This window comes from Podarcis tiliguerta, assembly GCF_965153285.1.
Source record: "Podarcis tiliguerta genome assembly, chromosome: 10".
Classification (NCBI taxonomy): domain Eukaryota; kingdom Metazoa; phylum Chordata; class Lepidosauria; order Squamata; family Lacertidae; genus Podarcis; species Podarcis tiliguerta.
The window spans coordinates 34,292,121-34,303,810 of NC_139543.1; the positions used below are offsets into that span (position 1 = coordinate 34,292,121).

General features: G+C 42.0%; 1 long non-coding RNA gene across 1 annotated transcript; it reads right to left on the bottom strand.

Moving 5' to 3' along the window:
- Positions 1–191: 191 nt before the first annotated feature.
- LOC310658661 lies at positions 192–10,516 on the bottom strand. The gene is made up of 3 exons (XR_014502411.1): positions 10,212–10,516; positions 4,055–4,174; positions 192–1,680 (listed from the first exon to the last, which is right to left on the bottom strand). It is a non-coding gene; the product is annotated as an uncharacterized lncRNA (long non-coding RNA).
- Between the last annotated feature and the right edge of the window lie 1,174 nt (positions 10,517–11,690).

Below are 11,690 nucleotides of genomic sequence, written 5' to 3' on the forward strand. Positions count from 1 at the left end.
GAAAAACTGTCTGTGGACAAACACCGACTCCCTCAGCGAGATGAGTGCCGCAACCCCAGAGTTATCCACGACTAGACCTTATGGTCAGGGGTACCTTTATCTTTACTTTTTACCAATGTTAGGCACTGTCACACAAAAAGATCAAGAGCTACTGTCGAGGAGGGGGTCACTTTGCGAAGTCCTCACTCCAAGCTACTAATCAATCACACTCAGGTACCAAATGGGTTACCAGGTTTATTGGCTTCTTCTCTGGCACCAGCTACAGGACACCAAACAGCAAGTATAAAACATGGCATGTTCTTTCCCTCCCCCAGCAAACTAACTTGAAGATTTATAGGGGCTGGGGAATGCTGGCAACCAGCCAGCGCCATCACATGCTCCCGCTTTGGGGACTAATCGTTACCAGCTGCCTGAGGAGCCCCACCCAGTGATACTTGCTCACAGGATCACTACTTCATGACAGCTACAAGTTTGTTTGGGGTGTATTGTTACTACCATATATGCCAAAGATGGTCCTGAGTCCAATGAAATAAAAATATATATATTAACAGGAATTGATGGTTCCATAGATTTGACATGTGTGGCAGGCCAGGAAACTTGAAGATGAAACTCTAATGAAGGTAGCAAAGGGCTGACAAATTAAAAATTAACAAACACCTGGGTCTCAGTGACCTGCACCATAACCTGTACTAGATTTTTTAAGAATTGTGTTGTTTTGTAATACAATATGCAATTTGTCAACATAATCAGACTCTTTACCAGCAGGTTGGAAGGTAGCAAACATAACATCATTTGTAAAAGGATCCAGAGGGGAGCCAGGAAATTATAGATCCATTAGTATAACATCTGTCCCAGGTAATTGGGAAAAGGATTATTAAAGTTAGACTCATTAAACATATAGCAGAGCTGAGCAGGGATTAGCATTGCTTCTGTAAAAGGAAGTCCTGCTTCAACAACTTCCTGCAGTTATTTGAGAGCTGCAACAAGCATGTAGATCATTTCCCATTATATTCTTGGGCTTCCAAAAAGGTACTGACAAATTCTCTCCACAAAAGCTCTTGAGCAAACTTCACAGCCATGGGTTTAGAGGATAGATCCCCTTATGGTTAGTACTTGTATGGAGAACAGAAAGCACTATGGAAGAGTAAGCAGTCACATTTCACATTGGTTGAAGTAAGCAAATCTATGTTCTTCCTGGCCTGGTGTTATTTAATGTGTTCATAAATAAATAACCTGGAGACAGGAGTGAGCAATGAGGCAGCCAAGTTTGTGGATGTCACAGGAATCTTTAGGATGGTGAACAGCAAGTAAAAAGAAATTGATTCACAGCAATCACACAATAAAGTTGTTTTCACATAATAATGTATGGGGCTTTGTTCCTCCTCCAGTTCTTTTGCTCCTGCACTGCTATGAGCCAAACCATGCACGTTGTCTCAACCCTAGTTTGTGATCTGCCTCCTCCAGACAAATCACAAGCTGTAAATCAAAGACAAACAAAGGCAGTCCTGTTGCCCAGTTCTGGCTAGAAACAACATCTGACTCAGAAGCCCGGCATTCCCCAATGGATTGTCAGTAGTGACAGAGTATGAGTCATCCTTTTTTATTGTGCACACTTTATGATTTGTGCAGATGATGGTATCGGGGCAGTTATACTCGATCTTCTTCCACTACTGTTTGCACCTGCAAAACGTTTGGGGTGGACTTATTTCTTCATTTTCAATCAGTGCAAGTCCCGTAGCTTCCTGCTGAAATGCTGTAACTTTTTATACCACAAATGTTCTGATTTATTTTATGTCTCACTTTTGTTGCAGTATAGCACAAGAGTGTCCCTCCAGGCAGCAAACACATGATAACGTTTGGAAAGCATCACGGAACAATCAATAAGTTGAAGTGATGTGTGGCAGGTCCAATATAAATCTACCACTAATGCACTATTATTGTGGCAATTGCATGTTGCAGAATACACTTGCAAAAAACCCAACACTCTCCCTAGATGGTTGCAGAATCTATATTTTGAAAACCGCTGCAAAGTGTGAATCTTTAAAATCATGGCCTGGTGATATTCGAAATAAGCTCCCTTGCTATGGATAATTATTTAGATTTTATAGTTGTCATAAGCAAAACATGCTTCAAATAACTGCTGTTACACTAAGCAGAGAAAGTAGCGAAAAATTACCCATTTCATTCAGCTCATTTAACCCCTCATCAACAAGCAAAGGGAACGTTCTCAAACTGATAACTTCAGTTAGCAAGCTAAAGTTACTCTATGTCTCCATTGCTTTTCACATCAAGATTGCTAATTTATTATAATGCATGCAAAATCGAAAAGGCATTGTATTTCCTGATACATGCTGTTTTGCATATCTATATTTGCATTAGCATTTTCATTTTCATTTTCGTCAGATCAGATTCCTAACTTTAAAAAAAGGAAACCTAAAGAGTCGTCTTATTATGGAGTGTTATTCGTAACATTCTGCTTGGGCATGGTAATGATAAAAAAGCAAGCTCATAAGTCACTACCTTGCTGAAGCAAGTTTGTGCCTAGGTCTAAGACCCATGTGCTCTGACTTGGGTTCCATAATGGAAGAAACGTGAGATGTAAACAGTGGTGGCTGGTGTCCATTGGGATTGGTAGGGCAGAAGGCAGAGAGATCAGCAGTAGATAGAGCCAGGATAGGCCCAGTGACAGACACAACCACCCACTGACTTGCAACTAAGATGGCAGACAAGTGGGGGCTGGAGGTTTGTGAGGAAGTGCCTCCACTAGATGTAAATGTTCTATTGTAGAAATAAATAACTCCATCCATCCCACATCTGTTCCGGGATGGTGTCAGAGATGCCCTTTTCTTGTGGACATAAGAGGAAAGGAGATGGATGCCAGCTCTGTGCTTTGCTGTCTGCATGGGTGACCTCATGTAGGATAAGGCTGGATATTTAGGATTGGTAGGCCCACCTTCCACAAAATGCACCCCACAAATGGAACTGCTGTGTGTCTTAATTAGGCCTTGCTTGTCCTTTAGCTGAATATCCACTGCATTGTGGGATGAGTGCTAGACAGTAAAGGTAACTAACACAGTGTAGTCTTTACAAATCATTGTAAAGCTCTGATATAATCACGACCTTAGTTTTCCCAGTCAATCCGTGTCTTCCTTCACAGAGTTCCAGGAAAGTGAAAAGTTTCACATCAGACCAACTATAAAGCCTATTTAAAAAACAGTGGTGGTTGATGTGTCTGTGTCTTCAGGCCACTAAAAGAACTATGCAGTTAGAAGAAGAAGAAGAGTTTGGATTTGTTATCCTGCTTTATCACTACCTGAAGGAGTCTCAAAGCGGCTAACATTCTCCTTTCCCTTCCTCCCCCACAACAAACACTCTGTGAGGTGAGTGGGGCTGAGAGACTTCAGAGAAGTGTGACTGGCCCAAGGTCACCCAGCAGCTGCATGTGGAGGAGCGGAAACGTGAACCCGGTTCACCAGATTACGAGTCTACCGTAGGTGCTTCTCGAAATATAGGCGAGCAATAAAAAAAAGCAGCAGAACAAACTCTCAGAAAATGTTTAGAGTAGTTTGGATGAAAAAGAGATATCAGGGTTTCTTGCAAAAGCACCACCACCACTAATTGCTGTTTGCTTTAGAGACAGACGATATTCTATCTGATGAGCATCAGTTAATATTATAAATGAAAGAATATCAGTTAATAAACGAAATGAAAGAACCAAGAGGGGGAAAGAGATCAATTTCTTAAGAGACATTATTTGGACTTCTTATAGATTCAGCTTTTGGGCCTCAGTTAAAAATGTGACTCATGAGTAAGGAGTTATATGAATTCTGCTGCTTACTCATGCTGACTGAAGATCTGAAATCTGATGTCTGTACCTAGCATGTCATAAAGCAGGACTGATGAAATGTTCCTCCTCTTTCAGCTGCAAAAACAGAATCTTTGCCTTATTGAGGCTATATTGTCACGTTAATCTTTTTCTCACACAGACATCTTTGTCTGGAGCTCCTCTTAGTGGAAAGGAAGAGAATCCAAGAATATATAAAGGTGTGCTTACCTGTAGACTCATATACGGAATATCTGTGCATTGAAAATATGACATAGGCATCACTTTCACAGGGTATGAAGGTGGATCTCAAAGTGCATATAAAACCACGTTGATTTAATTTTTCAGCTCCTAGGAAACATAAAGAACTAAAAGTAGTATCTAACTTATTCCCAATATTTTGCATGCCAGGTGGCACAGTTTGATGCAAGCAGCTTTGAGTTTATATCTCTTTCCCTTTAGTGAAGGCAACTATTTTCTATCCTTCTAAATAAGGAAAGATGCTGTCACAGAACCTGATAAAAGTGACAAATCACACTTGCCAAGACTAATGGGAAAACATTATCTTCTTCATAAACACCCTATCTGGGATTTACATAATAGGAACTAAATTTATTTTCCATTGTTGGCAACATTTTAACAGCTAAAGATGGATCCGGGAAAGTGGAAATGTAATTTTTACCAACTACAAAAGATATGCAGCAGACAAAATACCAGTATCATTAACAAGCGTCTCCTACGAAAGACAGATGCTTTTAATTGACCAATTTGCTTGAAAGCCCTTTTAAAACAAGAAAAGTGTGTGTTAGTTAACCAGTGCAGTTTCCATATGGGAGAGTTCTAGAGCGAACCCAATCACAGCTCTTTCATTGTAAGCTACAAGCGGGATAGAAATTGACTTGCAACACTATTAGAGAATATCACACTTTTTGTGTGGGCACATCTCACTAACTTCAATCCATACCTACGGACTGGGCATGGCATAGCAGCTGTGGGCATGAAAGGTCCAAGTCACCTGACCAGCCTTTTGAAGCCCAGCACACATTCATTATAACTTTTGTTGTGAGCACCATTTTATTGCCTTATTTATTTACTTTTAATTTATTGGTTAATGGCATACAAAAAGTCATTGATAAATAAAATAAAACAGAGCTAAAATATTTCCCACCTCTATAATTCTAGTGTTATAGTGTTAACTCGCCATAACGCTACCGTATTTTTCGCCCTATAGGACACACTTTTTCGCCTCCAAAGATGAAGGGGAAATCTGGGTGCGTCCTATGGGGCGAATGCAGGCTTTCGCTGAAGCTTGGAGAGAGAGAGGGGTCGGTGCGCACCCACCCCTCTCGCTCTCCAGGCTTCAGGAAGAAATCCGCAGCCTGCTTCCTGGAGCGCCAGGCGCGCTGAAAGCAGAGCGCCCGGCGCTTAGGGAACACATCTGCAGCCTAGGCAGCCCTGCAGGAGTTCCCACAGGGCTGTCTAGGCTGCGGATAGCAGCCTGCTTCCCGGAGCGGCGGGCGCGCTGAAAGCAGAGCGCCCGGCGTGAGGGGTGCCCTGAAGCAGAGCGCCCCTTGCGCCGGGCAGACATCCGCAGCGTGGGGAACCCTGCAGGGGAACTCCTGCAGGGCTCCCCAGGCTGCGGATAGCAGCCTACCGCCCGGCGCGAGAGTCGCCCTGAAGCAGAGCGCCCCTCGCACCGGGCAGACATCGGCCAGCCCCATAAGCTCGGGGGACAGCAGGGAGGCGCAGCGCCGCCATCCCGCTGTTCCTTGACCTGGTTCGGTTTCCCCGACCTGGTTTTGGGGGGAAAATAAAGGGGGGAATTTCCTTTATTTCCCCCCCAAAAAACTAGGTGTGCCCTATGGGACGGAGCGTCCTATGGGATGAAAAATGCGGTATATAATGTTAATTTAAAACATAATGACTTAAGGGTAATAACAATAACTTTATGTTTACTGTCACAAACTGTGCTACTAAAATGGTGACTATTCAGAAAGTCTTTTCATCATTTATTTTTAAATGTCATTATTGTGCTAATATTGTAGTGCTATAAATGCAAAGATACTCATATATAGTATAAGTTCTATATCACTATGAATATTTGTTGTAAGATTAATATACCTTCTTTCTTTTTTCTTTTTTCTTTTTTATATATACCTATGTTTGCTTGTTTTTTATGTATGCTGCTTTCTTTTTGTTAAAATTTTTTTTAAAAAAAGATACTCATTTCTTTTAAATTGCTTTTTTTAAAAAAAATAACCCTTCCTGCCGTGGTTATTGGTGATAACAAATCATTTTGTGTAAATTAACATTATAGCAATGTAACATTATAGTGTTACAGCACTATAACACCTTTCCATTGAAAACAAGTGATAGCTAGGAAAGCATTTTAACACTAATTAAAAGATTTTCTGAGGAGAGTCAATGGGGTGAAAAAAAGTTGTCCACTGCAAAGATTATAGTGAGTGTGCACTGAGCTGTGATAAGTTTTCCTACCTGACATGTCACAGCCTAGGTCAAAACGCCACTTTTTTCAAAGACTAGAAGAGTGGTGCTAAATGCAGAAACAGCTGTGGAGATTGTGCTAGTGTTCTGGGGAAAGTTGAACTTTCAGTGTTATGAGAAAAGACCGACGAATTACAAGGAAAATACAGGCTGACAATGACTGGATGGCAGCATTGTGCAGATTCTGAAGCATGGCATTTTCACACTACTAAACACCTAGTGTAGAAGCACTGCAAACAATACAAGCCGTCCACTTTTGATTGCAAGGCAAAGCATAGCTACATAAGAAATCTCCGAAGAGCCCTACTGATCCAGAGCCAAGACCAACCCAGTCTAGCACTCTGTTCCTCACAGTGGTCAACCATATACATTGGCAAGCCCACAGAAAAAGACAGGAAGGCCCTCTTCTATGTTGGTTCCTCAACTCCGGGACACAGCATGTTATCATGATGACTAGTAACCCTTGATAGCCTTATGCTCCTTATCTACACATCCTCTACACTGCAATACCAATGCAAGGGGCAGTTTGGTCTAGTATCTCTGAACAGTGCAAGATTCCAGGGTTTCCTGGTTCTTACACAGGGTTCGTGTTTCCTTTGGGGAATGAAGTACAGCAGAGATTTTGGTGTCTCTTTGGGATATATGGTTTATTTACACAGAGATATACAACCTGAGCCCATGATGGAGGGACTCACAGCATGAACAGCTCAAAAGGGTCTTGGTCCTACCCTAGCCACAGCCTTGGATTCCAGCAGACCTCAAACATCACATTCTGCCTCTCTGGCTTTCCAGCTTGCTGCTTTTTTTCTAGCTTCTAGCTCACATAACAGCTCAACTCTCAACGTTAACCCTGTGACTATCTGTTGAGGGAGCTGTCATCTAGCACAAGCCCTTTTAATAGCCCATCACCCATCTGGCTTAATCAGCTTTAAACACTTGCTGGATCTAGGAATTAGCAGTGTCTGACACACATCTTTGTACGCCAAGCCTTGATTAAATTCTAACACTTACTAGATCCAGAGATTAGAGAGGCCCAGCACCCACAACTCATAATGCACTCCTTATAACACACATTTCAACTACTTCCAGAAGCATGTAAATAGGCTGAGAAAGAAAGACACAGTTGTAGCCATTCTCAACAGAGATCTCCATATATGTCCTCCCTCCATATGTAGGTGTGGACGTAAATGAATGGAACTATAACATGAGAGAACAGTTCCCAGTGATTTCATCTTCCATCGACTAGCCATATGGATGACAAAGGCTGCGTTTCTTTACATACTTACCTTGGAGTAAGCTCAGCTGAGTATGGTGGGTAAGGTTTGAGCTGACGTTATGATTACAAATGTTCTCTTCACATTTTATTTGAATGAAAATTCAAGAGATAAGGGGGAAGGGGAGGGTGGTGAAAGAGAGAAACAAAGTTATGATGTAATGCAGCACTGGGGATGTCAACCTGGATGCTTAGACCTAAGCTCTCAAGCTTGCACTCTCTGGGGCAAGGGAAAGCTTTAGAGCAATGAAGCGTGAAGTCCACAGTGATATTTACAATGCATTTGAGGATAGCACTGAAGCCCACTGGATTTAGCAGCAGCCCAAGGGGAAAGCGTAGGGGTGCTGGATGCCACAGAGTTTCATTCAGCCGAGGATAATCTTCTGAAAAGCATAATAATAAAGAACTGTTAATGAACAGGAAGCTTCATAAACCAAAGATATGCTCTGATGCTCATAATCTCAAAGGAGCAGCAGCAATCTTGAGACTCCAGGTGAAAGAAAGAGAGAAAATACGAGGTTTCTTCCTTTCTTTGGTCTGGTTGGGACTAAGTGTCATTGGACTCCTTCACCAGAATCATTTAGCAATGGACAGCCTACCCTGCAGTTGACCCCTTGGGTTGACCTTTCCCTTTCAGAAGGAGAAACTGGAACCCTTGCATCAAATATCATTTTATAGAGTACCTCACAGGCAATCAGAGGAAATTTTCTTAATGTTGTTCACAAATACAACAATGCAGACAATTTGCATTCTGGAACTAATTTACCTAAGTTTGAGATGACATAGTTTTAATCAGCGGCATAGACACAAAGGTCACATTCTTACATCACACTAAACCATGGTTTTGTGTTATGGGGTCATGCAGGAATGAGCCACAGCAGGCTTTGGGCTTGTGTGCTTCTCTCATACACTTACTCTGCTCTTCCTGCACAGCTGGGAGATATACAGAAGACACTGTTTCTGCTTTTGGTAAAGCATCCAGACTGACAAACTGTGGTTAGCATTACCTCTGGTTAACTTAAAACAAGTCAATTTCAAATCATGGTATTGAAAGCTGGCTTGTTTAAATTAAATTAATCTGTATTTCTGGTCCAAACGACACGGCACATGGTGGTTAATCAAAAGCAAAGATTCTGAATTCTTCTGGTGTCTGAACATGCTTGTTATGCTAGCTGTATTATGAATAAGGGGCCTTCAGATGTAATGGGGAAACATGATATGTCCCCATGAGAACAAACTGAGGTTTAGACATCCAGACATCCTTTTCATTGCACATTATTGGTTATTGGTGCTCTTGGTACTATTGGGGCAGTTGCACACAATACTATTTCAATATTGTTTGTGCCTCCAAAGGTTTTGGGGCAGCCACGCTGTTTTGCTTCCAATCAGTGCATAACTTCTTGCTGAAATCATTTTATACCATAGGTAACCTGGTTTATTCTTGTCCTGCTTTTGATGTGCTACATCCCCTCCAGAAAGCAGAAATGTGGTAACACTGGGGAATAAATCCACAACTAATATAGAATTATTGTGTCACGAACATGCTGCAGATTACATTTTCGATCGAACATCATTCTTAGGAGGGGATCTTAGTTCTTGGCTTTTCCAACTAACTGGAGTTTCCCTCACATGGTAAAATAGTGAATGAACCACCTTTTCTGCTACGTATGGAAAGTCGGCACAAACAACAGAGACCTTAATTTGATGGCACATGTTTCCCCTCCAGAAAAAAGGGCTGTCTTTTCTGTGGATTAACAGGATAATGTCAACTCACTTTGCATGCCAAAAGGAATTAGAGGGTCAACTGACTGGGCAGCAAAAGCCACTATCCTTGACTAAGCTTATTCTTCTCATTTGTTTATTTCATAATGTATAATCTAGTTGTCAGTTTTCATTTTCCTTTTAAAGCCTTTCCTTTGCCAATTTCCACCGCTCCAATTTAAACCAGTGGGTTTAAATTTTTATTTCTGAGTTTCTCCTAATTTCATCTCACCATTGACAACCAGGGCAAACTCTGGCTTTCCAGAACTTCACAACCTCTTAGCTCAAGTGGGCCCTGGAGGTGGAAAGTCTGAGCCCCCCCCCCCAAAAAAAAAGCTTACTGTGTTGTACAGATCAGGCCATTGTGGGGGGAACAGAGGTTGTGGCTTGTGACAAACTCTAGTCAGTTTCACAACAAACGAACATTAGACCGCAGGTTGTACAGCTAGTTTGTTTAATTAGCCAGCCTTTGTGATAAATCACCATCCAGGTTCTCTTCTACAATGACAAGCCATGATCAGAGTGAAGGATATAGCTTGGAGCTGTTGTGCCAATCCGTTCCGCACGGTCGTCAGGGAGCCCTAACTAGTTCTAACAAGCCCAGGTTTCAAATTCTTCCCAGGTGTCCACAGAAGCTCATTAATCCAGGTAGGGGAATTCCCCAGGACGGATCATTTAAGCCGAAACAAAATATCCCTCATTTTACAGTAGAGCATAACCGCAGGGCATCAGACCATGTAAACAGTATGAGTCTCTGAATGACTGGAATGCTGAGTGGAATGAAGACATGGAAAGAAAGAGCGCTTCATGCAAGCAAAACAGGGAGGGTCCTTCAAATTAAAAACATACCTTTCCACCCACGATGCATGGACCACTGCTTCAGGTTAAAGGAATGGAGGCGGCTCACTCACAAAAGCAGGTGCTGGGAGAGAGAAGGAGGCTGTTCTAAGCTTTACTTAAGGAAATGAACTTCATGAGATTCCAAAGCCTGTTTCATGGACAGCTTATCTGTCACCAGTGAGAGGCTGGGAGCTGCAAATAAGCTCCAGAGAGCTAATTTAAAAGCTATGCAGAACTGGACAGATTTAGCACATTTTTCTTCCCAACCTAATTTTTTAAAAAGAAAAAAGATTCCTCCTCCTCCCCCATCCAAGTTCTTAGTCATTCTTTTAAAAGAAAAACTAACAGGAATCTCAGCACTTGCCTGAGAAAGTCCATTTCCTGACTGTTGCTACTGAGCTCTATTTTTGGTTCTGGCTATCGGGGTGTTTAAACTGTTGCTGTTTCTTGGTTTTATATTTTGGAAACCGCTTTGAGATTTACAAATTAAAAAAATCAACAATAAATAAGGAAACTTTCTCACATTTCTTGCACGTAGATTTGGTATCATTGGTATTGTATTATTATTATCATTTCATGAAAATGTCCTTTTTGCAAATGGGATGTTTGCATAAAGATTAGTCATAAACATTGGCTAACCTTTGCCCTAAAAAAAAAAAGGTATTCCCAGTTTAGTGGTTTCCAAAAGCTACATGATTGTCTATAGCTGTACACAGTGGATGCATTCTCAAACTACGGTATGTTGTTGACTCCTGAGGAAGAGAATGCAGCTCCTTCCAGGGAATTTTATATTAGTGTGGGATGTCAGCTTAGCAGTGGTTTGGCTTCGCATGTCGTTCAGACCCAGGTTCCTAGTTAAGGGCTCTCCTCCCTAACCCTGATCTGCAGACCCAAGGTTTGTCCTATGGTTAAAGAGCAGAAACCTCAACCACAATAGCAGGATAGGACAGCATGCTAAGCCAAACTTTGGCTCACACACTGCACTGACCTCCTCTGGGGAGGAGCAAAGTGGGTGCAAGTTTCTCTTCAAGATACTCCAGCTCAGCAGGAGGTGCAGACCAGATCAGCGTTGGTGTATGCAGTCTGTCAAGTGAATACAGTGGTACCTCGGGTTACATACGCTTCAGGTTACATACGCTTCAGGTTACAGACTCCGCTAACCCAGAAATAGTGCTTCAGGTTAAGAAATTTGCTTCAGCATGAGAACAGAGATCGTGCTCCAGTGGCGTGGCAGCAGCAGGAGGCCCCATTAGCTAAAGTGGTGCTTCAGGTTAAGAACAGTTTCAAGTTAAGTACGGATCTCCGGAACGAATTAAGTACTTAACCCGAGGTCCCACTGTACGTAGTATTCTCAGACCAGGTTGGCTATCAGCATAAGCCACGCCATTTGTTTGTTTCTTTGTTGTTTGTTCTTAATTATTATTACATCTATATCCAGTGCTTTTTCCCTAGAAAAATAGGTGCCGGTACTCACCATGAAGCTGTGAG